Consider the following 7556-nt stretch of genomic DNA (forward strand, 5'->3'; position numbering starts at 1 on the left):
ACACCAGTATGGAAGTGAGAGCTGAGAAAGCATCAAAGATAAATTTTATCATCTTGAAATTTTGCCTGGAGTTGACCACAAATATTACAGTATTGACATGATTTCTTAGCAAAATAAGCAAGGACACAAACTTTTTTTTCTATTAAGAAATTAAAAGACATATAGGAGGCTCAACTGCATTGTTCAATTAAGTGTACAATATTTATTTACATCCTAAAAGAAAAATAAGTTCTATTATCTAAACTAAAAACCTTCTCTCCTCCTGTTTTTGAATGTGTTAACTCATTCATTTTTTTATTTTAATTTTGCTGTCATTTTTTCAGAGATTCTACCCAACAACAATAATAACAACAGTGATAGCATTTAGCAAGAACTTTGAGGAAGGCACTATCCTAAGTGTTTTATCTCTACTGTTCTATGTAATCTTCACAATATTTCTTTGAGGTAGATATACCCACTTAACAGAAAAGAAAACTGAGGCTCAAAAGGGTTAAATCACTTGCCTGATGAAATACAGCTGGTAGTGGTAGACTCAGGCTCCAGACCTATAAAGCCAAGCTTAAGATTCTGTGTTTTGTCAAAAATAGCAATGATGCACATTTAGATCAAAAGCGACACCTGAACAGGCCACATGCTGTATTTTTTGCTCTATAAGGCATTCTCCACAAGATTGACATGACATCTGCCTGCTTCAAATGTCCATTATGGAGGTGAACTGCCACTTTCTAATACAACTTTCTTCAGTGTCCTTCTCCCATCCTTTCCTGCCTCAAACTCCCCACCACAGCCACCATCATCACCATCCCCCACCCCCACAGCAACCAAGGTGTTTTTTGTCAATGGTGTCATCTAGTGGTCAAAACGAGAAACTCATTTATTTAGCGTACCTTTTCTATGCCTAATCCTATTTTCCTCGGTAAGGATTTTGACAGAACATATTCACCTCCTTTAAGTCATCATTCACAGATCACTCAATTCTACTTTAAATAATCTTCTTCTCCTCCTCTCTCTCTCTTTTAAGAAAGATATCTCTCCTACTCATTTATTTTACTAGCCAAAAAGTCAATTTAATCATCAGGGGATAGTGGATGCTGGAGTAAGACAGAACTGGATTTGAATTCCATATCCATGACTTATTAATTGTGAGATCTTGAGCTAATTACCTAACCTCCCTAAATCTCGATTTTCAAGTCTATAAAATGGAGATGAATTCCTTATTTCAAAGAGTTGTTATAGGAACGAGATTAATTAAAATAACTTAAGCAAAGCACTAATACCTATCTGCCACACAGTAGATATTTAATGGAATATCATTCATTTTGATGCCATCATGAATAACGCATAAAATAATCATGCTATTGAATTTTAAAAAGCGAGAAAGCCATACTTTTTAGGCTACATTGGTTCTACTGAAGAGGCAGCATCTGTAATATCTAAAATCTAATTTTTTAATGAAAGCCTCTCCAAAGCTCTGTACAAACTAACTTCATAATGAAATATGAGCTTGTGAATTTTCTCATTTTGTACTATACTGACATTTCTTGCAATGTAATTAAAATATAAGATCAAATAGAAAATACTCTGTTTTAAATCAATATATAATTGACATACAGCACACTTAAACCTTTTAAATAAGTTTCTATCAAAATCTTCACAAGCGTCCATCTACTTGCTGGTTCTTCTCCATATTATAAATGTATGGTAGTTCTTCGTGATGCCTTGCTTAATCAAATATTTATAGGATAGCCTGGGTATGTCACCATCATTTACAAATGCTATTTCTATGCAAAAAATGCATCCTAAATTTCAAATAACTATAAATTGAGAATTTCTTCTGGTTTTGGTTTTAAAATTATAAAAAACTTTGACATAAATGAACCAACAGATAAAAAGTACATTTTACCTTTTTTCTAAAAGAGGCCAGGACTTCTAAGCTCCCCCAAATAGAGAGGCTGTTTGCTGATACACTAGAGAGAAACATTAAAATTCAACCTGCTCTAAGAAGCACTGATCATCTTGAAGTATAGTTTGTCATCTCAGTTACACGTGACACATAAAACAGATGCAGTTACACGTGACACATAAAACAGAACTAGAATTAAGCAGTATACGCAAATTACCAATTTATGTTATTTACCAAAATGTGATGTTGCAAAGGCAATTCAAAAGAGAAAGAACAGTTATTTCAGCAAGTGATATTGGAACAATTGAATATCTATATGCAAAAAAATTAACCTTGACCCATACTTCCTACCATTTATAAAAATTAACCTAAAATGGACCATAGACCTAAATGTAAAAACTAAAACTATAAACCTCTGGAAGAAAATATAGGAAAAAATCTTATGACCTTGGGTTAGGCAATGATTTCTTAAACATGACACAAAAAGCATGATACACAAAAGAAAAAGTTGATAAATTGGACTTCATTAAAATTGAAAGCTCCTAGTCAAAAAGATACTGTAAAGAAAATGAAAAACAAGCCAAAGATTAATAAAAAAAAAAAACATTTCTAAAACACATATCTAAAAATGGCAAAATATATAAAGAACTCTCAAAATGCAATAATAACAAAATAAACAACCCAATTAAGAATTGGACAAAAGATTTAAACACTTCACCAAAGGAAATGTGCAAATGTCAAATAAGCACAATCAAAGAATGCCCAACATCATTAGCTATTGGGTAAACCCATATTAAAGCCATGATAAAATACCACTATACATCTATTAGATTGGGGGGAAAAATGACAATATCAAGTGCTGACATAGATGCAAAGCAATTAGAACATTCTTGCTGCTAGAAAAAACAAATGGTTCACTTACTTTGGAAAACATTTTGGCAGTTTCTTATGAAGTTAGACATACGACCAGGCAACGCTTTCCTAGGCACGAAAGAAATAAAAATATATGTTTAAATAAAAATCTGAACGTAAATGTTTACAGTGGCTTTATTCATAACCATCAAAAACTGGAAACGAGTCAAATGTTAACTAACTGTAAATAGGTCAACAATCTGTGGTGCTTCCAAACAATGGAACGATCAGCAATCAAAAGAACAAAGTCCTGGTACCCACAGCAACATGGGTGACTGCATTGAGCTGAGTGAAGGAAGCAAGACTCTATAGACTATATACTCTATGATATGCTAGAAAAGGGGAAACTATAGGAACAGAAAAAAGATTGGTGATTGCCAGGATCTGGGGGTCATAGGGAAGTTGATTGACAAAGAGACATGATAGAACTTTTCTAGCTGATAGATATGCTCTATATCTTGATTTGTATGGTTGTTACATGACTAAATGCTTTTCCCAAAACTGCACCAAAAAGGGTGAATTTTACTGTCAATAAATGATAATTCAATAAAAAAAGTAATAATATAAGTGAGGGTATTAGTTTCATGTTTCCTCTCAGAAGATAAATAAAATAAATATTTTTAAAGTCTCTTTTTGTAATTCATATGTACAAAATAATGTAGTGTCATAATTATTAAAGAATACTTATTTTTGATGTTATTAAAAGGAGTAGGTCATAAAACAGCATGTATAGTATGAGTTGCATTGGGAAAAAAATATGCATAGAAAAAGATGATACCCAAAATATTAATAGTGGTTATCACTAGGTAGTAAAATCATAAATACCTTTCGTTTTTCCTCATCTCTATTTTCTAATTCTACTACAATGGACATATGCAATAAGAACAAAGGTAGAAATTCCTTCTTACCAGTGTCATTGGTTTGACATATAAAGAATTTTAGTGCAAAAAGTTATCTTAGATCATGTCACCCAAACCACGGATTTAACGAATGACTAAAACAAATCTCATGAGGTCATATGACTTCTCTGAGGTACACAAGAAAGCCACTCGAATAACTAAAGGGAACACAAAAATTTTACACAAATACTTTTACATAAAATAACTAGAAAGAATCAATACAAAAACTGATAATTATTATTTTTTAAATTATATCCAAACGTTATTTTCCAGCCTGATAATGGGAATATATTTCTCAAAGAGATGCTATCTAGCCATGAAATCCACCTTCTGCTTCTTCCCCACCCCTTCCATACTGGTAAATTACATAGACCGTTGGCTGTGCCCATATGCTATATCTTAGCAAGAATTATCAGACCAAGAAATCAACATATATTCCGTTGTTGCTTTTACTTGACAAAGGGAACTTTCATTTGTTTGCAAATATGAAAATAATGCTAAAACAATTTGAAAGCTATTTTCAAAGCATTTTTGAACATCTTTACTGCACTTTAATAATTGAGTGTTCATTAAGAAGGAATTTTTAAACAATTTATGTCTATCAGCCTTAAATTCCACACAGATGAACTAAAGAAAATCAAAATCCAACAGGTGTAACTGCCTAGATATATATTAGTAAATAAAGATTCATTGACTTACAGACTAATAGAGTTGTTAGGAAATCTAAAACATCTACTTATCAATCTCTTGTACTTTATTTCATTAGGGAGGAAAAAAGCAAAAACAAAACACAGTAGCCCAGAAAAAGTAAATGCTTTGTCTCAAGTCTCACACCACGTTAAAGCCACTAGACTGAAGGTCTCTAAATTCCACTTAGGGCTCCTTCCAGTGCATGCGGAGAGAGGGGGCAAGCCACAAAGCTGAGATGAAGAAATGAGTTGTATCATAGAGAGCCTGATAGCATTCTCTGCTTTTCTATGTGCTAGTTGAAAGACAAGGTTGTTTTTATTAATGTTGACTTTAGTTGACTCATGTTTTTTGAACTAGAAGGAGTGAAATCTTGGCTTGTAAAAAGTCACAGAAGATGATGTTTCTTTTGGGGGATAGGTTTGGTAGATTATATTGTACTATTGAGTAAGCACAGTGCTACTCCTGGTACATTCCAGAAGTACTAGTGTTGATAAATTATACTGCTGTGCATGTAGCCACTCTCGAGCAATATTTTCAGTCAACAAGTTGGCTCACATAAGAAGAAAAATGGGAGTGGGAGAAGAGAGGGAGATATACAACTAATCCTAAATCCTAAATGTGTCAAGAATCTTCTGGGATTTATTAGGGTCTAGAAGTTGCCTTAAGGATTCATTTAAGATAATTTCAAAGATAAATGGAGCATAGATAGCCATGCCTCAGAGATTGTTCTTGAATTGGATCAGCATAATTTGGGGCTGGACTCAAGACATTCAGCATAATTTTCAAATGAAAATAATTTTTTGATGCAGAAGTAATATATGCCAAATGTGTTTCTAACAAGAAGATTATTCAGAAAAGTATTTAGAAAGAAAAAAATAAAAATAATCCATAATCTTACCATGTCAAGATAACCACAATTAAAATTTTGGTATATTTCTTTCCAGACATTTTCCTGTATATGCATATATGTGCATTTGTGTGTGAATTTGCAAACATTTACTTAAATTTAAAATTAATACATAATCCTATTTTATAATTATGCATTTTACTTAACAATAGAATCATAGAAACACATTTTCATGTCAATAAACATAGATTCACATCATTTTTAATCTTAGACAAGCCTCTGTAGATTTAGTTTGATAACAGATTTTTATAAATCAAAAATATTACCTGATAAGTAATTGATTTATAGTAATAGTAGATTAATAAATATTTCCTTTGCAAAAATATCTGGAAGTGAAATAGCTAGATAAAAGAATATGTACCTTTTTAAAGATTTTTTGTTTATATGAAAAATTACCCTCTAGAAAGATTGTGCCAACTTATACTACCATTACTAATATATAAGACTGTCAGTTTTTCTACTCCCTTGTCAATAGTAGATATTATTTTTTTAAATAGGCATTTTTTATTTTGAGAATGAGAAAATCATATTGTTTTTATTTGTTTTTAATTATTAGGTTGAATGTTTTTCATATATTTATTGGCCATTTGAACTTTTCTTTGTAAATCGACTTTGCCCAGTTTTCTATATGAATGTTGATATTATAAGTATATGAGAGCTTTTTCCACAATAAGACATTCACAGGAATTCTTATTGACATTAAGACAATGGCAGCTGTCTGGATCTAAATCTCTTCATACATCCTCCCCAAATCATAAAATGAAAAAGGAGAACAAATAATCCACCCATGTCCCAGAAGAGAGATTACTTCAGATTACTTATAAGTAGACAAATAAATACTAAATTTCAACAGAAGTACTACTAGGTCTCTCATTGCCGCTATAAGCCTATTAATGTGGAGAGCAGTGGGAAAGGCAGTGTTAAGACACATCATGCAAAAGAGAAGAGATGAATGAAGAACATAGATAAAACAAAAACAAAGTTATTCTCAAAAAGAGAAAGTTTAACACTAAGCTCTAAAACAGTAAACAGAAATCTAGAACTTGGTGGATCACAGCAACAGTTACAGAAAATTCAGCAAAACTGGAGGTGGTAGTCTTGAAGCATCACCTGTGGAAGAAAAAAAAACTCATAAATAGAGAGGGAGGAAGTATCCTTATGTAGAAGTGAAGAAAAAGAAGAAAAGAAAAGTAATAATTCTGCATAAATAAAAGAGAATTAAAAGACAGGTCAGCGGCTCCGCTTCCCAAACAACATCACGTCACCCATTTAAAAATTGCACTACACTATAGTGACAGGAGAGGATGGCTTTGAACTAGGAACTCTCTATGAAATACCTAAAAATAGAAATCAGAATAAATCTCTTCAAAACCACAAAATAATAAGAAAACAGAATATGTAAATCAAAACATTTCACCTGTTGAAAATCTTCCCCCTCAAAAAAAAAAAAACTAAAGCAGAAGAAAATTGTAAAACAATATTCTAAATGAAACTAAATGTTCTCAAACATTTATTTGTTATTCTAAAAAAGAATTCTGAAAACTATGAACAAAAAAGGAAAGAAATGAAAAAAGAGTTAATGGAATAGAAAAAAAAAGATTGAAGAAAACCCCTCAGAAATGTAGAATAAATCACACGATGCCCAAAGGAGACTGTTTTCAAATGAAGGAGGCATGAAAACAAATAAACAAAATTAAAAGGATAAAAATACGATAAAGAGAGAAGTAAAAATGATCAGAGAGAAAGTGATTGAAATAGAAGACTGGCAAATAAGATCCAACATTTGTTTAATTGGAGCCTCTGAAGCAGAAAACAACTTTCTAGAAATAAAAGAAGATATAAATAACTGATATAAATAACATATTGAAAAGGCTTACCTTGTACCTGGGTAATTTGACTTAAAATGGTTAATTGTAAGGGTACCTGCCCTTATTTTGAAGGAAGGTAAAGATGATTAACTTTATAGTTGTTAAGTATAGAGGGAATGAAAAGGAAATGAAGAGAAGGCCTCAATGCAAAAGAGGCCAGAGGTATGGGGTGGTTAATACAAATCCAAAGCATAATATGATTTAAGAATCCAGCCAAATATATCAATCACAATACATGCAAAAGGATTAAACACTCCAATTAAAAAAACAAAGATAGTCAAACATCAAAAATATTTAATAATATGCTACTTACATAATGTTTACACAGTAAAAATTAGATGTTAGAAGTTTGTCAAGCTATCTGGATTTAAAATATA

General features: G+C 31.6%; 1 long non-coding RNA gene across 1 annotated transcript in view; it reads right to left on the reverse strand.

The window, feature by feature from the left end:
* The window catches only part of LOC111734673, a 236039-nt gene that overhangs the window by 207411 nt on the left and 21072 nt on the right, over positions 1 to 7556 (reverse strand). The window contains exon 2 of the long non-coding RNA XR_002778546.1: positions 2826 to 2884. This is a non-coding gene — a long non-coding RNA (uncharacterized LOC111734673). The remainder of the gene's footprint in view (positions 1 to 2825; positions 2885 to 7556) is intronic.

This window comes from Pteropus vampyrus, unplaced genomic scaffold (genome assembly GCF_000151845.1).
Source record: "Pteropus vampyrus isolate Shadow unplaced genomic scaffold, Pvam_2.0 Scaffold15, whole genome shotgun sequence".
Lineage (NCBI taxonomy): Eukaryota > Metazoa > Chordata > Mammalia > Chiroptera > Pteropodidae > Pteropus > Pteropus vampyrus.